The sequence below is a fragment of the Pseudophryne corroboree genome, chromosome 11 (assembly GCF_028390025.1).
Source record: "Pseudophryne corroboree isolate aPseCor3 chromosome 11, aPseCor3.hap2, whole genome shotgun sequence".
In the NCBI taxonomy this organism is placed as follows: Eukaryota; Metazoa; Chordata; class Amphibia; order Anura; family Myobatrachidae; genus Pseudophryne; species Pseudophryne corroboree.
In genome coordinates this window covers 357,861,917-357,886,284 of record NC_086454.1, presented here as the reverse complement: position 1 = coordinate 357,886,284, position 24,368 = coordinate 357,861,917, and positions in this window count along the sequence as shown.

The following is a 24,368-nucleotide window of genomic DNA, read 5'->3' as shown; positions in this document are numbered from 1 at the left end:
ACTACTGTACTGTGTCTGCTGCTAATATAGACTGGTTGATAAAGAGATGTAGTATGTATGTATAAAGAAGAAAGAAAAAAAAAACACGGGTAGGTGGTATACAATTATGGACGGACTGCCGAGTGCCGACACAGAGGTAGCTACAGCCGTGGACTACCGTACTGTACTGTGTCTGCTGCTAATATAGACTGGTTGATAAAGAGATGTAGTATGTATGTATAAAGAAGAAAGAAAAAAAAACCACGGGTAGGTGGTATACAATTATGGATGGACTGCCGAGTGCCGACTCAGAGGTAGCTACAGCCGTGAACTACCGTACTGTGTCTGCTGCGACTGGATGATAAATAATGATATAAAAAATATATATATATCACTACTGCAGCCGGACAGGTATATATTATATAATGACGGACCTGCTGGACACTGTCTGTCAGCAGAATGAGTTTTTTATAGAATAAAAAAAAAAACACCACACAAGTCACACGACGAGTGTTTAACTTTTTCAGGCAATCACAATATAGTATACTACTAACTATACTGGTGGTCAGTGTGGTCAGGTCACTGGTCAGTCACACTGGCAGTGGCACTCCTGCAGCAAAAGTGTGCACTGTTTAATTTTAATAATATGTACTCCTGGCTCCTGCTATAACCTATAACTGGCACTGCTCCCCAGTCTCCCCCACAATTATAAGCTGTGTGAGCACAGTCAGATATATACATAGATGATGCCAGTGGCGGAACAAGCAAGCGGTGGGCCCAGGTGCAACAAAATGCTTTGCCCCCCCCCCCCCCATCCCATCCAAGTCCACCCCATGGGCAGTGCGCGCCGTAGGCGCGCGCAAAAATACATAGTGGCGTGGCTTCGTGGGGAAGGGGTGTGTCCACAAAATAATACCAATTCATAAAACGGTGCACAGTAGTCTCCATTCTTCAAATTACGCCGCACAGTAGCACCACTACACCAGGTAGAGACCCTTTTACTCCTTACAGCGAACAGATTCCCCTTTTTACACATAACGGCAGACAGTGTGCACTTTTTACACATAACGGCAGACAGCGTGCCCTCGTTACACATAGCGGCAGACAGCATACACTTTTTACACAATGGCAGACAGCGTGCCCTCGTTACACATAGCGGCAGACAGCGTGCACTCGTTACACATAGCGGCAGACAGCGTGCACTTTTTACACATTACGGCAGACAGCGTCCCCATTTTACACATTACGGCAGACAGCGTCCCCATTTTACACATTACGGCAGACACCATACACTTTTACACATAACGGCAGATAGCGTGCCCTTTTTACACATTACGGCAGGCAGATTCTACCTTTTTACACATAGCGGCAGGCAGATTCCCCATTTTTATACATAGCGGCAGGCAGATTCCCCATTTTTATACATAGCGGCAGGCAGATTCCCCATTTTTACACATTGCGGCAGGCAGATTCCCCATTTTTACATTGCGGCAGGCAGATTCCCCATTTTTACACATTGCGGCAGGCAGATTCCCCATTTTTACATTGCGGCAGGCAGATTCCCCATTTTTATACATAGCGGCAGGCAGTCCCCCCTTTTTACACATTGCGGCAGGCAGTCCCAACAAATAAAAAAAGAAAGAGACAGAAAGAAAGAAAGAAAGAAAGAAAGAAAGAAAGAAAGAAGAATTATACTTACCCTCTCTGTTGGCTCAGGCTCCTCGGTGCAGCTTCCCGGGCAGTAGTGAAGAAGGAGGAGGGAGGTGAAGGAGGGAGCCGCAGCAGCGCTGTGTTACTGGTGGAGGCGCTGCTGCTGCTGCCCCTCTGCTTCCCTATAGGCTGTTCTCAGAGACAGCCTATAGTGAAGCAGAGGAGCAGCAGCAGCAGCGCCTCCACCAGTAACAAAGCGCTGCTGCGGCTCTCTCCTTCACTGAGAGACTGTGACCTGTTTGTATATGAGGGAGGGAGGGACGGACCCTCCTCCCTCCTTCGTGTGCGGGTGGCCAGAATCGTTCCTTATGACGGGCGGGTCACGGGAGCGCTGGTGTGCGGCTGCGGCATGACATACAATGAGTCATTGTGACTCATTCATGTAATGCCGGCCGGCGGCTGTGGGCCCTTGAGTGCGGCGGGGCCCCAGTGCAATGCACTGCCTGCCCCGCCAGTAGTTCCGCCCCTGGATGATGCAGCACACTGGGCTGAGCAGTGCACACAGATATGGTATGTGACTGAGTCACTGTGTATCGTTTTTTTCAGGCAGAGAACGGATTATATTAAATAAAACTGCACTGTCTGGTGGTCACTGTGGTCAGTCACTACTAAACTCTGCACTCTCGACAGTACTCCTAAGCTCCAGTAAATCAAGTGTCTCTGTCTCAAATCAATCTCACTCTCTCTCTTCTAATCTAAATGGAGAGGACGCCAGCCACGTCCTCTCCCTATCAATCTCAATGCACGTGTGAAAATGGCGGCGACGCGCGGCTCCTTATATAGAATCCGAGTCTCGCGAGAATCCGACAGCGTCATGATGACGTTCGGGCGCGCTCGGGTTAACCGAGCAAGGCGGGAAGATCCGAGTCGCTCGGACCCGTGAAAAAAAACATGAAGTTCGGGCGGGTTCGGATTCCGAGGAACCGAACCCGCTCATCTCTAATTTCTATCTTCTTCATACTAGTAGTTTAGGAGTCTGCAGTGCTGACAGTGTCCAGCAGGTCCGTCATTATACAATATATACCTGTCCTGCAGTAGTGATATATATATATTTTTTATATCATTATCATCCAGTCTATACTAGCAGACGCAGTACGGTAGTCCACGGCTGTAGCTACCTCTGTGTCGGCAGTCGCTCGTCCATAATTGTATACCTACCTGTGGTGGGTTTTTTTTTCCTATCTTCTTCATACTAGTAGTTTAGGAGTCTGCAGTGCTGACAGTGTCCAGCAGGTCCGTCATTATACAATATATACCTGTCCTGCAGTAGTGATATATATATATTTTTTATATCATTATCATCCAGTCTATACTAGCAGACGCAGTACGGTAGTCCACGGCTGTAGCTACCTCTGTGTCGGCAGTCGCTCGTCCATAATTGTATACCTACCTGTGGTGGTTTTTTTTTTTTATATCTTCTTCATACTAGTAGTTTAGGAGTCTGCAGTGCTGACAGTGTCCAGCAGGTACGTCATTATACAATTTATACCTGTCCTGCAGTAGTGATATATATATATTTTTTATATCATTATCATCCAGTCTATACTAGCAGACGCAGTACGGTAGTCCACGGCTGTAGCTACCTCTGTGTCGGCAGTCGCTCGTCCATAATTGTATACCTACCTGTGGTGGGTTTTTTTTTTCTATCTTCTTCATACGAGTAGTTTAGGAGTCTGCAGTGCTGACAGTGTCCAGCAGGTCCGTCATTATACAATATATACCTGTCCTGCAGTAGTGATATATATATATTTTTTATATCATTATCATCCAGTCTATACTAGCAGACGCAGTACGGTAGTCCACGGCTGTAGCTACCTCTGTGTCGCCACGGCTGTAGCTACCTCTGTGTCGGCAGTCGCTCGTCATCCATAAGTATACTAGTATCCATCCATCTCCATTGTTTACCTGAGGTGCCTTTTAGTTGTGCCTATTAAAATATGGAGAACAAAAATGTTGAGGTTCCAAAAATAGGGAAAGATCAAGATCCACTTCCACCTCGTGCTGAAGCTGCTGCCACTAGTCATGGCAGAGACGATGAAATGCCATCAACGTCGTCTGCCAAGGCCGATGCCCAATGTCATAGTACAGAGCATGTAAAATCCAAAACACCAAATATTAGTAAAAAAAGGACTCAAAAATCTAAAATAAAATCGTCGGAGGAGAAGCGTAAACTTGCCAATATGCCATTTACCACACGGAGTGGCAAGGAACGGCTGAGGCCCTGGCCTATGTTCATGGCTAGTGGTTCAGCTTCACATGAGGATGGAAGCACTCAGCCTCTCGCTAGAAAAATGAAAAGACTCAAGCTCGCAAAAGCACAGCAAAGAACTGTGCGTTTTTCGAAATCACAAATCCACAAGGAGAGTCCAATTGTGTCGGTTGCGATGCCTGACCTTCCCAACACTGGACGTGAAGAGCATGCGCCTTCCACCATTTGCACGCCCCCTGCAAGTGCTGGAAGGAGCACCCACAGTCCAGTTCCTGATAGTCAGATTGAAGATGTCAGTGTTGAAGTACACCAGGATGAGGAGGATATGGGTGTTGCTGGCGCTGGGGAGGAAATTGACCAGGAGGATTCTGATGGTGAGGTGGTTTGTTTAAGTCAGGCACCCGGGGAGACACCTGTTGTCCGTGGGAGGAATATAGCCATTGACATGCCTGGTGAAAATACCAAAAAAATCAGCTCTTCAGTGTGGAAGTATTTCAACAGAAATGCGGACAACATTTGTCAAGCCGTGTGTTGCCTTTGTCAAGCTGTAATAAGTAGGGGTAAGGACGTTAACCACCTCGGAACATCCTCCCTTATACGTCACCTGCAGCGCATTCATCATAAGTCAGTGACAAGTTCAAAAACTTTGGGCGACAGCGGAAGCAGTCCACTGACCAGTAAATCCCTTCCTCTTGTAACCAAGCTCACGCAAACCACCCCACCAACTACCTCAGTGTCAATTTCCTCCTTCCCCAGGAATGCCAATAGTCCTGCAGGCCATGTCACTGGCAATTCTGACGAGTCCTCTCCTGCCTGGGATTCCTCCGATGCATCCTTGCGTGTAACGCCTACTGCTGCTGGCGCTGCTGTTGTTGCTGCTGGGAGTTGATGGTCATCCCAGAGGGGAAGTCGTAAGACCACTTTTACTACTTCCACCAAGCAATTGACTATCCAACAGTCCTTTGCGAGGAAGATGAAATATCACAGCAGTCATCCTGCTGCAAAGCGGATAACTGAGGCCTTGGCATCCTGGGCGGTGAGAACCGTGGTTCTGGTATCCATCATTACTGCAGAGCCAACTATAGACTTGTTTGAGGTACTGTGTCCCCGGTACCAAATACCATCTAGGTTCCATTTCTCTAGGCAGGCGATACCGAAAATGTACACAGACCTCAGAAAAAGACTCACCAGTGTCCTAAAAAATGCAGTTGTACCCAATGTCCACTTAACCACGGACATGTGGACAAGTGGAGCAGGGCAGACTCAGGACTATATGACTGTGACAGCCCACTGGGTAGATGTATGGACTCCCGCCGCAAGAACAGCAGTGGCGGCACCAGTAGCAGCATCTCGCAAACGCCAACTCTTTCCTAGGCAGGCTACGCTTTGTATCACCGCTTTCCAGAATACGCACACAGCTAAAAACCTCTTACGGCAACTGAGGAAGATCATCGCAGAATGGCTTACCCCAATTGGACTCTCCTGTGGATTTGTGGCATCAGACAACGCCAGCAATATTGTGTGTGCATTAAATTAGAGATGAGCGGATTCGGTTTTACTCGGTTTTACTCGGTTCTCAAAACCGAATCTTATTGGCTCACGGATGTCACGTGTTTTGGATAGCCAATAAGATTCGGTTTTGAGAACCGAGTAAAACCGAGTAAAACCGAATCCGCTCATCTCTACATTAAATATGGGCAAATTCCATCACGTCCCATGTTTTGCACATACCTTGAATTTGGTGGTGCAGAATTATTTAAAAAACGAGAGGGGCGTGCAAGAGATGCTGTCGGTGGCCAGAAGAATTGCGGGACACTTTCGGCGTACAGGCACCACGTACAGAAGACTGGAGCAACACCAAAAACGCCTGAACCTGCCCTGCCATCATCTGAAGCAAGAAGTGGTAACGAGGTGGAATTCAACCCTCTATATGCTTCAGAGGTTGGAGGAGCAGCAAAAGGCCATTCAAGCCTATACAACTGAGCACGAAATAGGAGGTGGAATGCACCTGTCTCAAGCGCAGTGGAAAATGATTTCAACGTTGTGCAAGGTTCTGCAACCTTTTGAACTTACCACACGTGAAGTCAGTTCAGACACAGCCAGCCTGAGTCAGGTCATTCCCCTCATCAGGCTTTTGCAGAAGAAGCTGAAGACATTGAAGGAGGAGCTAACACAGAGCGATTCCGCTAGGCATGTGGGACTTGTGGATGGAGCCCTTAATTCGCTTAACAAGGATTCACGGGTGGTCAATCTGTTGAAATCAGAGCACTACATTTTGGCCACCGTGCTCGATCCTAGATTTAAAACCTACGTTGTATCTCTCTTTCCGGCAGACACAAGTCTGCAGGGGTTCAAAGAACTGCTGGTGAGAAAATTGTCAAGTCAAGCGGAACGCGACCTGTCAACATCTCCTCCTTCACATTCTCCCGCAACTGGGGGTGCGAGGAAAAGGCTCAGAATTCCGAGCCCACCCGCTGGCGGTGATGCAGGGCAGTCTGGAGCGACTGCTGATGCTGACATCTGGTCCGGACTGAAGGACCTGCCAACGATTACGGACATGTCGTCTACTGTCACTGCATATGATTCTCTCCCTATTGAAAGAATGGTGGAGGATTATATGAGTGACCGCATCCAAGTAGGCACGTCAGACAGTCCGTACGTATACTGGCAGGAAAAAGAGGCAATTTGAAGGCCCTTGCACAAACTGGCTTTATTCTACCTAAGTTGCCCTCCCACAAGTGTGTACTCCGAAAGAGTGTTTAGTGCCGCCGCTCACCTTGTCAGCAATCGGCGTACGAGGTTACTTCCAGAAAATGTGGAGAAGATGATGTTCATTAAAATGAATTATAATCAATTCCTCCATGGAGACATTCACCAGCAGCAATTGCCTCCACAAAGTACACAGGGAGCTGTGATGGTGGATTCCAGTGGGGACGAATTGATAATCTGTGAGGAGGGGGATGTACACGGTGATGAATCGGAGGATGATGATGAGGTAGACATCTTGCCTCTGTAGAGCCAGTTTGTGCAAGGAGAGATTAATTGCTTCTTTTTTGGTGGGGGTCCAAACCAACCCGTCATTTCAGTCACAGTCGTGTGGCAGACCCTGTCACTGAAATGATGGGTTGGTTAAAGTGTGCATGTCCTGTTTATACAACATAAGGGTGGGTGGGAGGGCCCAAGGACAATTCCATCTTGCACCTCTTTTTTCTTTCATTTTTCTTTGCGTCATATGCTGTTTGGGGAGTGTTTTTTGGAAGGGCCATCCTGCGTGACACTGCAGTGCCACTCCTAGATGGGCCAGGTGTTTGTGTCGGCCACTAGGGTCGCTGAGCTTAGTAACACAGCTACCTCATTGCGCCTCTTTTTTTCTTTGCGTCATGTGCTGTTTGGGGAGTGTTTTTTGGAAGGGCCATCCTGCGTGACACTGCAGTGCCACTCCTAGATGGGCCAGGTGTTTGTGTCGGCCACTTGGGTCGCTGAGCTTAGTCACACAGCTACCTCATTGCGCCTCTTTTTTTCTTTGCGTCATGTGCTGTTTGGGGAGTGATTTTTGGAAGGGCCATCCTGTGTGACACTGCAGTGCCACTCCTAGATGGGCCCGGTGTTTGTGTCGGCCACTTGGGTCGCTGAGCTTAGTCACACAGCTACCTCATTGCGCCTCTTTTTTTCTTTGCGTCATGTGCTGTTTGGGGAGTATTTTTTGGAAGGGCCATCCTGCCTGACACTGCAGTGCCACTCCTAGATGGGCCAGGTGTTTGTGTCGGCCACTAGGGTCGCTGAGCTTACTCACACAGCTACCTCATTGCGCCTCTTTTTTTCTTTGCGTCATGTGCTGTATGGGGAGTGTTTTTTGGAAGGGCCATCCTGCGTGACACTGCAGTGCCACTCCTAGATGGGCCAGGTGTTTGTGTCGGCCACTAGGGTCGCTTAGCTTACTCACACAGCTACCTCATTGCGCCTCTTTTTTTTCTTCTTTACGTCATGTGCTGTTTGGGGAGTATTTTTTGGAAGGGCCATCCTGCCTGACACTGCAGTGCCACTCCTAGATGGCCAGGTGTTTGTGTCGGCCACTTGGGTCGCTGAGCTTAGTCACACAGCTACCTCATTGCGCCTCTTTTTTTCTTTGCGTCATGTGCTGTTTGGGGAGTGTTTTTTGGAAGGGCCATCCTGCGTGACACTGCAGTGCCACTCCTAGATGGGCCAGGTGTTTGTGTCGGCCACTTGGGTCGCTGAGCTTAGTCATCCAGCGACCTCGGTGCAAATTTTAGGACTAAAAATAATATTGTGAGGTGTGAGGTGTTCAGAATAGACTGAAAATGAGTGGAAATTATGGTTATTGAGGTTAATAATACTTTGGGATCAAAATGACCCCCAAATTCTATGATTTAAGCTGTTTTTTAGGGTTTTTTGAAAAAAACACCCGAATCCAAAACACACCCGAATCCGACATAAAAAATTCGGTGAGGTTTTGCCAAAACGCGTTCGAACCCAAAACACGGCCGCGGAACTGAACCCAAAACACAAAACCCGAAAAATTTCCGGTGCACATCTCTATTATATACTGTACGTGCTGGTCTGCACTGCCCGGATTTGGATTTACGCTCCTTCAGTCAATTATGCCGACTTGAGCATTTTCACAACCCCGTTTTGTCAGTACTGTATATGTATACTACTGTAGATCGTATTAGTAGATACCGGTGGAAAATTGTTTGGTGGAAAGGCCAGACAGATACAGTAAAAGGCAGGATCGCAGGACACACAGGTAAATCAGGGACCCTAAGGAGCTGGGTAGTAGAATGTTTTGTGGTTGGTGGGGGTGTGGAAAAAATACATTTTGGCGCTCCTCCAATGATTACCCCCACCCACCCCCACCGTGCGGGGGAACGCTTACCGCCGGATCACCACAGAGACGCCAGTCCTACTTTAAAAAGTCTGAGGCCACAGCGTGCTGCCCCATGTCCTATCCTAGCCGACTCTTCACACAGATGCTTTACTGGGAGGAGGCGTGGCCATGCTGAGCCTGCTGGGACATCCCCGCCTCCTCCCAGTAATGTATCGGTGTGAAGAGCCGGCTAGGACAGGACACGGGGCAGCACGCAGCGGCGGCAGACTTTCCAAAGTAGGACTGGAGTCTCAGCAGGGATTCGGGGGTAAGCGCTCCCCTCCCCAGTGCCTGCGCCTCTGTCATGGTTGGAGGGGCATGCTGCCCTCTTTCCCCCCCTCCATTCCAACAGCTCTGATTGCCGCACTCAAACAAAGTGAACAAGATGGTGCCGCGCGTGTGCAGATAAACCTATGGCGGCCATCTTGGTAAAGGAGACTTTCAGGTGTGAAGTATAATGGAGAAAAGCGCAGTAGCGCACTCTATATAGCAACACATTTGACCTCTCCGGTTGTGAGTGCACGTTTGACTAAATGCATGTGATCCAGAGTCCTGGTTTGGATCTTCCCGTGGATCGGAATACGGATTTTACATTTTTTTCCATCAATTTTTATCAATGATTATCAATTATTTATGTTTTTTCTTTTCAATTTTTAACTGAACCAAAAAAAGAATCCGAAGCAAAACACTTGAGGGGGCCTTTGCCAAAACCAAAACTAAAACACAATGATGAATAAGAACCAAAACCAAAACATGTGGGTCCACGCACATTTCTAATTTGCATGCTCTCACTTTCTCTGCATTTGCAAATTGATACCTTGTGCAAGGCGGGAAACATTTCATACATACTATATCCCGGAGTGCGGGTGTCGGGGGTCACATGACTGACCGCAGTATCCCAACATTGAAGATCCCGGCATCAGAGGGGGTTTGTATTTCTTCCTCACCTGTCCACTACCCTAAACCCTGGGGGGGTGACTGGGGCTAACCCTCTCAGGGTGGCGGCTAGCGTAACCCCCAGGGGGTGGTGGCTTGGGCTGACCCCCCCTTCCCAGTGTCTAACCCAAGCCCCCTCCCTTCGTCAGGCCCTAACCCGACCCCGTTACTCACCTTTGGGATGTTGGTTGTCGATGATCCGGTGCCGATGTCTTGAGTGGTGTCTGGATTCCGGCGTCGGTCACATGACCGCTGGCATGCCAACAGCTGGGATGTTAAACGCATCCCCTTTCAACACTGCCCCTTATTAAATATCACTTCGGAATTTAATGAGCTGAGCTGTACAAATGTGCAAGCCATACTGACCCAGTGGTCACACTCAGGATTAATAAATAAACATTAATAAAAAGAAATGGATTATGTTATTAAGAGATCCAAATGCAGGGTTGGACTGGCCCACCGGGGTACAGGAGAAACCACCGGTGGGCCCTAAGGTCTGTTGATGACCCGCTCCCTCCTCTAGGGATCAGGTTACAGACTGTGCTGCTATTAATCTAGTACATTATCATGCATGCACTACAGTATTTACTGTATATATTTATCAAGGGGCCCAACCCATGCAAAATGGTTAGGCAAACCAATGTGGCTGCTGGGCACACTCCTACTAGAGACTGGCCACACCCCTAAACATGGTCCCCTACCACTGCATACCCCCGGTGGGCCCTACATGCCCCAGTCCGACACTGGCCAAATGTACACATATATAAGTACATTCACACTAGTCCCTTTGTGGGTTTTATACAGTAGCTTGTGTACACCAGTAGATCATTAGACTCAGGTTTCAAAAATGTTAATATAAAAAAAAATACAATAGAAATTATTTATTTTTTGGGCTTTCTTATATCATAAACTTCCAGCTCCAGTTGGACAGAAGCCTTATGTTAGTATCCTAATGCACTGATTGGCTACTGAATGTTCCAGTCACACCCACTTCATCTCCTCCATGTCTGTGCGAATCCCATTCCATTGTTAATTTGCTGACCGTGAAATGTGACGGAAGTTCAGATTCAGATGAATCAATTCCCCCATCTTTTATTGCATCTGTATGAATGGAATCTGCAGCCGCACAAAGAGCAAACAAAAATCAATCATACAAGTGCTTCCAAATACCAGATATTATTATGACTAAGTAGTCTCTATGTGGCCATGAAAAGAACTGTCCCGGTGGCTATATATATTAATATACCGTCAGTTCAGAGCAGAAATTATCCATAGTTTAATTTATAAGTCTAGTTCAGCTAATGGGCTTCTGCCTTTGAAGTCAGCTTGTAAATTAAATATCAGTTTTTCAGGGCAGTAATATTGATATCACACATGGTGCGAGAGGTGTGGCTGTGAAAGGGGCTTGATTGGAGCAGGAATGTGTTAATTATTTAATGCCCCTATAGCTTATACTGAACGGCAAAGGGTGATATTTTTATTAAGCAAGACTTATAGTACAGAATGTTTCCCTCTCAGTTCCTGTTTCTTTATGTGCACGGCATCTATTCAGTGATCATCGGCTGCTTTACAAAGCAGAGCAGCGGTGATCACTGGCTCTCCCAATCTGCCCCCCCCCCCCCTAGTGGGAGGGTTCGGGTTAGGCTGCGTGGGCAGAGTTGGCCCTTGGCATAGGCAAACTAGGAAAATGCCTAGGGCATTTGGAAAGCCTAGGGGCCAGGGGTTAAAGTGAGCCGGTACGGGGCGGAACTGCGTTCCGTCACTTCCACTTGGAGACGGAACGCAGTTCCACCTCCTCCGGCTCACCTAACCCTGCAATGTGTCCCCGTCGCTGCAGGGAGATGCCGGGCGCCCGCTGAGATTTTGTTACCAGCGGGCGCCCGGCGGCAGCCGGAGGCAGGAGCTCAGTACTGAGCTTCGGCTTCTGGCTCTGTCAGTGTGCGCTATGGGAGAGACGTCATGACGTCTCTCCCATAGTGCAGAGGAGCAGGCGCCGAGAGGACTGCAGCGGCTGGACACGGAGCGGGGCCTGGTAAGTACGGTCTGTGTCTTGTCTGTCTTTTTTCCTTTGCAGCTACGCATCTACTGGGGGGGAGGGGCATTACTACTAAGGGGCATCTACTGGGGGGCATTACTACTAAGGGGCATCTACTGGGGGGCATTACTGCTAAGGGGCATCTACTGGGGGGCATTACTACTAAGGGGCATCTACTGGGGGGCATTACTACTAAGGGGCATCTATTGGGGGCATTACTACTAAGGGGCATTACTACTGGGGGGCATCTACTGGGGGCAAACTACTGGGGGAGATTATTACTGGGGGCCAACTACAACTATAATAATATTTGTAATAAAAAGGGAACTGTCATTTGATGATCGGAATAAGGCTCATTGAGACTTTCGTTTTATGAGTTTTTAATCCATCCAAAGCAAAAAGGCTGCTAAACTGGGAACAACTCTCCAAATGTTCTCTTCCAAGAGAATCCCCCCCCCCCCCCTCCCCTGGTACAGCCCTGTACCAAAAATAAAAATAAAAAAATTGCATGGCGACAGGTAAAGAGAACAGTGTTTGTGATACATCTCCGCAAGATTCTTGGTGAAAAGTATTCTTCCTCTCTGTATTGTATTGTAGTTAGTGCACTTATCACAATGAATTCCATGTATCCAATCCTTTGTGTAATACAGCATACTATTCATACACAGTGTACATAGAAAACCAATAACGTTCCTTTTTACATATACTGTACTTCTTGTCAATATGAAGATACTGTATTACTTTTCATTACATTTCTTTATCTGAAATAGGGAGATTGGCTTTAACCTGAGCTTTCCATTTCATTCCAAGTCATTTTTACAATATGTGAATATTGTATTGTTTACAGTACAGTAACCTTTCGTCACTATTGTTTATTGCAGTTAGAAAACAATATATCCTCTTCTTTCCCTAGAATTATATGTTAGACAGAACCAAACCGCTCAAGTAAAATTGCAAATGCTTATTGTCTTATTACTAGAATAAAGAGCGGGGGCATGTTAAAGGACAGGGGGTCCCCCCACAAACACAAGTTCTGTGGCTGGTGCCGATGGTTTTGCAATTGGATCCTGTGGTTGCCTTTTGGCCAGTTGGCTCACTATTTAACCCTTACTCCCAAATGGGCTATAGATGAAATCCTGCCATTGGTCATGGTAGTGCGTAAATGTGGGCGGATTTTCTAGATTCAGAACTCGTCAACATTCTTATGTTTACATTCTGAAAGTTGACTTTTCATAGCACACCCATATCTGTACCTGAAAACATGTAACAGCAGATTAGCAGTGTTCATAAATAGGTGTTTATGTGAAAATGACCTCTGCATTATTTCCAGTTCAGAGAATTGCAGGGGGACCAAGATTGAATCCCATGGCCAGTCCTAGGCACCAAATTAAGATTGCAGGTTCAACCAGGAAGAGAAAGTATACCAAAAATGGGTGCAAAAAAATCCAACTTTACAGTCTCCAAATTCAAGATGATGGAACAAGGGGCAGGAGCGAAAGGGGAGAGTTGAAAGACTTTTTTATTATAGAGCTGTATTGAAGAAGCAATTTACAGTTGCATCCCATTGCAGGTCCCTGTCAGTGTCCTTCTGTCTCATACTAGCAGTAACAATTATTATGCCCCATACACCACTGTAAGATGTTTATTCTCGTCTTGTCTTTGGGGGTCATTCTGACTTGATCGCACACTGCCATTCATCGCAGCTCAGCGATCAGGTCAGAAGTGCGCATGCGCCGGCGCTGCAGTGCACCAGCGCATGGCTGACATCCGACGGCTGTCATTGCCTAGCGATCGCCTCTGCCTGATTGACATGCAGAGGCGGTTGCTGGGCTGGAGGGGTCGGCACGGCGGCGTTCGGAAGCCGTTTTGTGGGCGCAGTCCGGCCAGTGCAGGAGTGGCCGGACCGTGCGGGGGGTGGGTCACAGCGGCTGTGTGACATCACACGCAGCCGCTGCGAGCCGGGCAGCAACGAGTAGCTCTCGGCCAGCACGCAAAAGCTGCACTGGCCGGGTGCTACTCCTGAAGTGCAAAAGCATCGGCGCTGTGCAATGCTTTTGTACTTCAGCGACGGGGCAGGGACTGACATGCGGGGTGGGCTAGCCCTGTGCTGGGCAATCCCCCGCACGTCTGTGTTCCTGACTGTAGATGTGCTAAATTTAGCACATCTACGATCAGGTCTGAATCACCCCCTTTATCTGCTCCCTCCTGTGTTCTGTACGCAGTATACTTAACTAAATACTTCCCCAGCATTCTAATGAATTCAACCATCAGCTGGTATTGATTTTGTGGACTGAATCTATGAGATCATTTGACACCTCCCCAAGCTTGGGGGAGGAAATACATTTACAATTTCTTTGCTTAAAAGTAATTTCTTGATGGTCCAGTAAAGATTTGACAATTGCTATAGGGCACAAATTGTACTTTATAAGGTTTGATGTCCTAGTGGAAATAGAACATATTTGCTTTTGTTGTGAATAATTATTTTTTCCCTGTGTTATTAGTTTAAGTATAACTACAGCAAATTATAGTACAATAGAAATAGTGATGAGCGGGTTCGGTTCCTCGTAAACCGAATCCCCCCGAACTTCACACTTTTTACACGGGTCCGAGCCATACTCGGATTCTCTTGTATGGCTCGGGTAACCAGAGCGCGCCCGAACGTCATCATCCCGCTGTCGAATTCTCGCGAGATTCGGATTCTATATAAGCAGCCGTGCGTCGCCGCCATTTTCACTCGTGCATTGGAAATGTTAGGGAGAGGACGTGGCTGGCGTCCTCTACGTGTATTGTTGATGCAAATATTTGTGCTTGCTTTACTTATTGCTTAATTGTGAGGACTGGGTAGCAGCTGCATATTAATATAGGAGGAGTACAGTGCAGAGTTTTGCTGATCAGTGACCACCAGTTTTATCCATTCTCTGCCTGAAAAAAACGCTCCTTATCTGTGCTCAGTGTGCTGCATATATCTGTGCTCAAGAAATACAAAAGGGATTTTTCCCACGCACTCTGCTGGCTGTTAGTAAGAAGAACTATATACTATGTAATAATAGGAAATTTAGAGCTCTTCGTTACATATGTTTTGCAAAAGATATGATAAGCCTCCAGGCCACTTCACGGCTGCTCTATTGCTGGAGGTCCCTAACTAAGCATAGGTCCAAGGCTTGGACCCCACAAAGTCGGCTCAGGCCCGACCACCACAGGGCAGCACACCATTGAAATACTAAAGTGTTAATATGTGTTAAGAAAGAAGCAGAAGCTATGGGTTAGAAAGTGCTACAAAAATAAGGGTGTTAATAAAATACTCAAAGAGTAATATTAGTGAAAAAATAGGAGTGTTACATAAGTACTAAATAAATAATATGGCATGCTACCCCAAGGTGGCCCAGCCCCACCAGACCCGGGGGGTACCACTCCCCAAACCCATACACAGCATAATAATAATAACATCCACTATGGGTCATACAATTGCTTAATATATGGCCACATGATAATGGCACATACAGAACATATCCAGATTGAGAGCTAGTTTACCTGGAGGCACCCCTGTATCCTCCAAATGGCACTACAGGACCCAGCATGCCCTCCTAATGCTGGCTCCATCTATGCCTCTCTGAACTGCAATAAATAGTGGAAAACTGCTCTAATCAAGCTGGTAACAATCCCCAGGTGCTGCGGGAGGGGGTTACTCTAGACAAGAAATACAAAAGGGATTTTTCCCACGCACTCTGCTGGCTGTTAGTAAGAAGAACTATATACTATGTAATAATAGGAAATTTAGAGCTCTTCGTTACATATGTTTTGCAAAAGATATGATAAGCCTCCAGGCCACTTCACGGCTGCTCTATTGCTGGAGGTCCCTAACTAAGCATAGGTCCAAGGCTTGGACCCCACAAAGTCGGCTCAGGCCCGACCACCACAGGGCAGCACACCATTGAAATACTAAAGTGTTAATATGTGTTAAGAAAGAAGCAGAAGCTATGGGTTAGAAAGTGCTACAAAAATAAGGGTGTTAATAAAATACTCAAAAGAGTAATATTAGTGAAAAAATAGGAGTGTTACATAAGTGCTAAATAAATAATATGGCATGCTACCCCAAGGTGGCCCAGCCCCACCAGACCCGGGGGGTACCAGTCCCCAAACCCATACACAGCATAATAATAATAACATCCACTATGGGTCATACAATTGCTTAATATATGGCCACATGATAATGGCACATACAGAACATATCCAGATTGAGAGCTAGTTTACCTGGAGGCACCCCTGTATCCTCCAAATGGCACTACAGGACCCAGCATGCCCTCCTAATGCTGGCTCCATCTATGCCTCTCTGAACTGCAATAAATAGTGGAAAACTGCTCTAATCAAGCTGGTAACAATCCCCAGGTGCTGCGAGAGGGGGTTACTCTAGACAAGAAATACAAAAGGGATTTTTCCCACGCACTCTGCTGGCTGTTAGTAAGAAGAACTATATACTATGTAATAATAGGAAATTTAGAGCTCTTCGTTACATATGTTTTGCAAAAGATATGATAAGCCTCCAGGCCACTTCACGGCTGCTCTATTGCTGGAGGTCCCTAACTAAGCATAGGTCCAAGGCTTGGACCCCACAAAGTCGGCTCAGGCCCGACCACCACAGGGCAGCACACCATTGAAATACTAAAGTGTTAATATGTGTTAAGAAAGAAGCAGAAGCTATGGGTTAGAAAGTGCTACAAAAATAAGGGTGTTAATAAAATACTCAAAAGAGTAATATTAGTGAAAAAATAGGAGTGTTACATTAGTGCTAAATAAATAATATGGCATGCTACCCCAAGGTGGCCCAGCCCCACCAGACCCGGGGGGTACCACTCCCCAAACCCATACACAGCATAATAATAATAACATCCACTATGGGTCATACAATTGCTTAATATATGGCCACATGATAATGGCACATACAGAACATATCCAGATTGAGAGCTAGTTTACCTGGAGGCACCCCTGTATCCTCCAAATGGCACTACAGGACCCAGCATGCCCTCCTAATGCTGGCTCCATCTATGCCTCTCTGAACTGCAATAAATAGTGGAAAACTGCTCTAATCAAGCTGGTAACAATCCCCAGGTGCTGCGGGAGGGGGTTACTCTAGACAAGAAATACAAAAGGGATTTTTCCCACGCACTCTGCTGGCTGTTAGTAAGAAGAACTATATACTATGTAATAATAGGAAATTTAGAGCTCTTCGTTACATATGTTTTGCAAAAGATATGATAAGCCTCCAGGCCACTTCACGGCTGCTCTATTGCTGGAGGTCCCTAACTAAGCATAGGTCCAAGGCTTGGACCCCACAAAGTCGGCTCAGGCCCGACCACCACAGGGCAGCACACCATTGAAATACTAAAGTGTTAATATGTGTTAAGAAAGAAGCAGAAGCTATGGGTTAGAAAGTGCTACAAAAATAAGGGTGTTAATAAAATACTCAAAAGAGTAATATTAGTGAAAAAATAGGAGTGTTACATAAGTGCTAAATAAATAATATGGCATGCTACCCCAAGGTGGCCCAGCCCCACCAGACCCGGGCGGTACCACTCCCCAAACCCATACACAGCATAATAATAATAACATCCACTATGGGTCATACAATTGCTTAATATATGGCCACATGATAATGGCACATACAGAACATATCCAGATTGAGAGCTAGTTTACCTGGAGGCACCCCTGTATCCTCCAAATGGCACTACAGGACCCAGCATGCCCTCCTAATGCTGGCTCCATCTATGCCTCTCTGAACTGCAATAAATAGTGGAAAACTGCTCTAATCAAGCTGGTAACAATCCCCAGGTGCTGCGGGAGGGGGTTACTCTAGACAAGAAATACAAAAGGGATTTTTCCCACGCACTCTGCTGGCTGTTAGTAAGAAGAACTATATACTATGTAATAATAGGAAATTTAGAGCTCTTCGTTACATATGTTTTGCAAAAGATATGATAAGCCTCCAGGCCACTTCACGGCTGCTCTATTGCTGGAGGTCCCTAACTAAGCATAGGTCCAAGGCTTGGACCCCACAAAGTCGGCTCAGGCCCGACCACCACAGGGCAGCACACCATTGAAATACTAAAGTGTTAATATGTGTTAAGAAAGAAGCAGAAGCTATGGGTTAGAAAGTGCTACAAAAATAAGGGTGTTAATAAAATACTCAAAAGAGTAATATTAGTGAAAAAATAGGAGTGTTACATAAGTGCTAAATAAATAATATGGCATGCTACCCCAAGGTGGCCCAGCCCCACCAGACCCGGGGGGTACCACTCCCCAAACCCATATACAGCATAATAATAATAACATCCACTATGGGTCATACAATTGCTTAATATATGGCCACATGATAATGGCACATACAGAACAAATCCAGATTGAGAGCTAGTTTACCTGGAGGCACCCCTGTATCCTCCAAATGGCACTACAGGAGAGCAGGAGCCAGCAGAGTGCGTGGGAAAAATCCCTTTTGTATTTCTTGTCTAGAGTAACCCCCTCCCGCAGCACCTGGGGATTGTTACCAGCTTGATTAGAGCAGTTTTCCACTATTTATTGCAGTTCAGAGAGGCATAGATGGAGCCAGCATTAGGAGGGCATGCTGGGTCCTGTAGTGCCATTTGGAGGATACAGGGGTGCCTCCAGGTAAACTAGCTCTCAATCTGGATATGTTCTGTATGTGCCATTATCATGTGGCCATATATTAAGCAATTGTATGACCCATAGTGGATGTTATTATTATTATGCTGTGTATGGGTTTGGGGAGTGGTACCCCCCGGGTCTGGTGGGGCTGGGCCACCTTGGGGTAGCATGCCATATTATTTATTTAGCACTTATGTAACACTCCTATTTTTTCACTAATATTACTCTTTTGAGTATTTTATTAACACCCTTATTTTTGTAGCACTTTCTAACCCATAGCTTCTGCTTCTTTCTTAACACATATTAATACTTTAGTATTTCAATGGTGTGCTGCCCTGTGGTGGTCGGGCCTGAGCCGACTTTGTGGGGTCCAAGCCTTGGACCTATGCTTAGTTAGGGACCTCCAGCAATAGAGCAGCCGTGAAGTGGCCTGGAGGCTTATCATATCTTTTGCAAAACATATGTAACGAAGAGCTTTAAATTTCCTATTATTACATAGTATATAGTTCTTCTTACTAACAGCCAGCAGAGTGCGTGGGAAAAATCCCTTTTGTATTTCTTGTCTAGAGTAACCCCCTCCCGCAGCACCTGGGAATTGTTACCAGCTTGATTAGAGCAGTTTTCCACTATTTATTGCAGTTCAGAGAGGCATAGATGGAGCCAGCATTAGGAGGGCATGCTGGGTCCTGTAGTGCCATTTGGAGGATACAGGGGTGCCTCCAGGTAAACTAGCTCTCAATCTGGATATGTTCTGTATGTGCCATTATCATGTGGCCATATATTAAGCAATTGTATGACCCATAGTGGATGTTATTATTATTATGCTGTGTATGGGTTTGGGGAGTGGTACCCCCCGGGTCTGGTGGGGCTGGGCCACCTTGGGGTAGCATGCCATATTATTTATTTAGCACTTATGTAACACTCCTATTTTTTCACTAATATTACTCTTTTGAGTATTTTATTAACACCCTTATTTTTGTAGCACTTTCTAACCCATAGCTTCTGCTTCTTTCTTAACACATATTAACACTTTAGTATTTCAATGGTGTGCTGCCCTGTGGTGGTCGGGCCTGAGCCGACTTTGTGGGGTCCAAGCCTTGGACCTATGCTTAGTTAGGGACCTCCAGCAATAGAGCAGCCGTGAAGTGGCCTGGAGGCTTATCATATCTTTTGCAAAACATATGTAACGAAGAGCTCTAAATTTCCTATTATTACATAGTATATAGTTCTTCTTACTAACAGCCAGCAGAGTGCGTGGGAAAAATCCCTTTTGTATTTCTTGTCTAGAGTAACCCCCTCCCGCAGCACCTAGGGATTGTTACCAGCTTGATTAGAGCAGTTTTCCACTATTTATTGCAGTTCAGAGAGGCATAGATGGAGCCAGCATTAGGAGGGCATGCTGGGTCCTGTAGTGCCATTTGGAGGATACAGGGGTGCCTCCAGGTAAACTAGCTCTCAATCTGGATATGTTCTGTATGTGCCATTATCATGTGGCCATATATTAAGCAATTGTATGACCCATAGTGGATGTTATTATTATTATGCTGTGTATGGGTTTGGGGAGTGGTACCCCCCGGGTCTGGTGGGGCTGGGCCACCTTGGGGTAGCATGCCATATTATTTATTTAGCACTTATGTAACACTCCTATTTTTTCACTAATATTACTCTTTTGAGTATTTTATTAACACCCTTATTTTTGTAGCACTTTCTAACCCATAGCTTCTGCTTCTTTCTTAACACATATTAACACTTTAGTATTTCAATGGTGTGCTGCCCTGTGGTGGTCGGGCCTGAGCCGACTTTGTGGGGTCCAAGCCTTGGACCTATGCTTAGTTAGGGACCTCCAGCAATAGAGCAGCCGTGAAGTGGCCTGGAGGCTTATCATATCTTTTGCAAAACATATGTAACAAAGAGCTCTAAATTTCCTATTATTACATAGTATATAGTTCTTCTTACTAACAGCCAGCAGAGTGCGTGGGAAAAATCCCTTTTGTATTTCTTGTCTAGAGTAACCCCCTCCCGCAGCACCTGGGGATTGTTACCAGCTTGATTAGAGCAGTTTTCCACTATTTATTGCAGTTCAGAGAGGCATAGATGGAGCCAGCATTAGGAGGGCATGCTGGGTCCTGTAGTGCCATTTGGAGGATACAGGGGTGCCTCCAGGTAAACTAGCTCTCAATCTGGATATGTTCTGTATGTGCCATTATCATGTGGCCATATATTAAGCAATTGTATGACCCATAGTGGATGTTATTATTATTATGCTGTGTATGGGTTTGGGGAGTGGTACCCCCCGGGTCTGGTGGGGCTGGGCCACCTTGGGGTAGCATGCCATATTATTTATTTAACACTTATGTAACACTCCTATTTTTTCACTAATATTACTCTTTTGAGTATTTTATTAACACCCTTATTTTTGTAGCACTTTCTAACCCATAGCTTCTGCTTCTTTCTTAACACATATTAACACTTTAGTATTTCAATGGTGTGCTGCCCTGTGGTGGTCGGGCCTGAGCCGACTTTGTGGGGTCCAAGCCTTGGACCTATGCTTAGTTAGGGACCTCCAGCAATAGAGCAGCCGTGAAGTGGCCTGGAGGCTTATCATATCTTTTGCAAAACATATGTAACGAAGAGCTCTAAATTTCCTATTATTACATAGTATATAGTTCTTTTTACTAACAGCCAGCAGAGTGCGTGGGAAAAATCCCTTTTGTATTTCTTGTCTAGAGTAACCCCCTCCCGCAGCACCTGGGGATTGTTACCAGCTTGATTAGAGCAGTTTTCCACTATTTATTGCAGTTCAGAGAGGCATAGATGGAGCCAGCATTAGGAGGGCATGCTGGGTCCTGTAGTGCCATTTGGAGGATACAGGGGTGCCTCCAGGTAAACTAGCTCTCAATCTGGATATGTTCTGTATGTGCCATTATCATGTGGCCATATATTAAGCAATTGTATGACCCATAGTGGATGTTATTATTATTATGCTGTGTATGGGTTTGGGGAGTGGTACCCCCCGGGTCTGGTGGGGCTGGGCCACCTTGGGGTAGCATGCCATATTATTTATTTAGCACTTATGTAACACTCCTATTTTTTCACTAATATTACTCTTTTGAGTATTTTATTAACACCCTTATTTTTGTAGCACTTTCTAACCCATAGCTTCTGCTTCTTTCTTAACACATATTAACACTTTAGTATTTCAATGGTGTGCTGCCCTGTGGTGGTCGGGCCTGAGCCGACTTTGTGGGGTCCAAGCCTTGGACCTATGCTTAGTTAGGGACCTCCAGCAATAGAGCAGCCGTGAAGTGGCCTGGAGGCTTATCATATCTTTTGCAAAACATATGTAACGAAGAGCTCTAAATTTCCTATTATTACATAGTATATAGTTCTTCTTACTAACAGCCAGCAGAGTGCGTGGGAAAAATCCCTTTTGTATTTCTTGTCTAGAGTAACCCCCTCCCGCAGCACCTAGGGATTGTTACCAGCTTGATTAGAGCAGTTTTCCACTATTTATTGCAGTTCAGAGAGGCATAGATGGAGCCAGCATTAGGAGGGCATGCTGGGTCCTGTAGTGCCATTTGGAGGATACAGGGGTGCCTCCAGGTAAACTAGCTCTCAATCTGGATATGTTCTGTATGTGCCATTATCATGTGGCCATATATTAAGCAATTGTATGACCCATAGTGGATGTTATTATTATTATGCTGTGTATGGGTTTGGGGAGTGGTACCCCCCGGGTCTGGTGGGGCTGGGCCACCTTGGGGTAGCATGCCATATTATTTATTTAGCACTTATGTAACACTCCTATTTTTTCACTAATATTACTCTTTTGAGTATTTTATTAACACCCTTATTTTTGTAGCACTTTCTAACCCATAGCTTCTGCTTCTTTCTTAACACATATTAACACTTTAGTATTTCAATGGTGTGCTGCCCTGTGGTGGACGGGCCTGAGCCAACTTTGTGGGGTCCAAGCCTTGCACCTATGCTTAGTTAGGGACCTCCAGCAATAGAGCAGCCGTGAAGTGGCCTGGAGGCTTATTATATCTTTTGCAAAACATATGTAACGAAGAGCTCTAAATTTCCTATTATTACATAGTATATAGTTCTTCTTACTAACAGCCAGCAGAGTGCGTGGGAAAAATCCCTTTTGTATTTCTTGTCTAGAGTAACCCCCTCCCGCAGCACCTGGGGATTGTTACCAGCTTGATTAGAGCAGTTTTCCACTATTTATTGCAGTTCAGAGAGGCATAGATGGAGCCAGCATTAGGAGGGCATGCTGGGTCCTGTAGTGCCATTTGGAGGATACAGGGGTGCCTCCAGGTAAACTAGCTCTCAATCTGGATATGTTCTGTATGTGCCATTATCATGTGGCCATATATTAAGCAATTGTATGACCCATAGTGGATGTTATTATTATTATGCTGTGTATGGGTTTGGGGAGTGGTACCCCCCGGGTCTGGTGGGGCTGGGCCACCTTGGGGTAGCATGCCATATTATTTATTTAGCACTTATGTAACACTCCTATTTTTTCACTAATATTACTCTTTTGAGTATTTTATTAACACCCTTATTTTTGTAGCACTTTCTAACCCATAGCTTCTGCTTCTTTCTTAACACATATTAACACTTTAGTATTTCAATGGTGTGCTGCCCTGTGGTGGTCGGGCCTGAGCCAACTTTGTGGGGTCCAAGCCTTGGACCTATGCTTAGTTAGGGACCTCCAGCAATAGAGCAGCCGTGAAGTGGCCTGGAGGCTTATTATATCTTTTGCAAAACATATGTAACGAAGAGCTCTAAATTTCCTATTATTACATAGTATATAGTTCTTCTTACTAACAGCCAGCAGAGTGCGTGGGAAAAATCCCTTTTGTATTTCTTGTCTAGAGTAACCCCCTCCCGCAGCACCTGGGGATTGTTACCAGCTTGATTAGAGCAGTTTTCCACTATTTATTGCAGTTCAGAGAGGCATAGATGGAGCCAGCATTAGGAGGGCATGCTGGGTCCTGTAGTGCCATTTGGAGGATACAGGGGTGCCTCCAGGTAAACTAGCTCTCAATCTGGATATGTTCTGTATGTGCCATTATCATGTGGCCATATATTAAGCAATTGTATGACCCATAGTGGATGTTATTATTATTATGCTGTGTATGGGTTTGGGGAGTGGTACCCCCCGGGTCTGGTGGGGCTGGGCCACCTTGGGGTAGCATGCCATATTATTTATTTAGCACTTATGTAACACTCCTATTTTTTCACTAATATTACTCTTTTGAGTATTTTATTAACACCCTTATTTTTGTAGCACTTTCTAACCCATAGCTTCTGCTTCTTTCTTAACACATATTAACACTTTAGTATTTCAGTGGTGTGCTGCCCTGTGGTGGTCGGGCCTGAGCCGACTTTGTGGGGTCCAAGCCTTGGACCTATGCTTAGTTAGGGACCTCCAGCAATAGAGCAGCCGTGAAGTGGCCTGGAGGCTTATTATATCTTTTGCAAAACATATGTAACGAAGAGCTCTAAATTTCCTATTATTACATAGTATATAGTTCTTCTTACTAACAGCCAGCAGAGTGCGTGGGAAAAATCCCTTTTGTATTTCTTGTCTAGAGTAACCCCCTCCCGCAGCACCTGGGGATAGTTACCAGCTTGATTAGAGCAGTTTTCCACTATTTATTGCAGTTCAGAGAGGCATAGATGGAGCCAGCATTAGGAGGGCATGCTGGGTCCTGTAGTGCCATTTGGAGGATACAGGGGTGCCTCCAGGTAAACTAGCTCTCAATCTGGATATGTTCTGTATGTGCCATTATCATGTGGCCATATATTAAGCAATTGTATGACCCATAGTGGATGTTATTATTATTATGCTGTGTATAGGTTTGGGGAGTGGTACCCCCCGGGTCTGGTGGGGCTGGGCCACCTTGGGGTAGCATGCCATATTATTTATTTAGCACTTATGT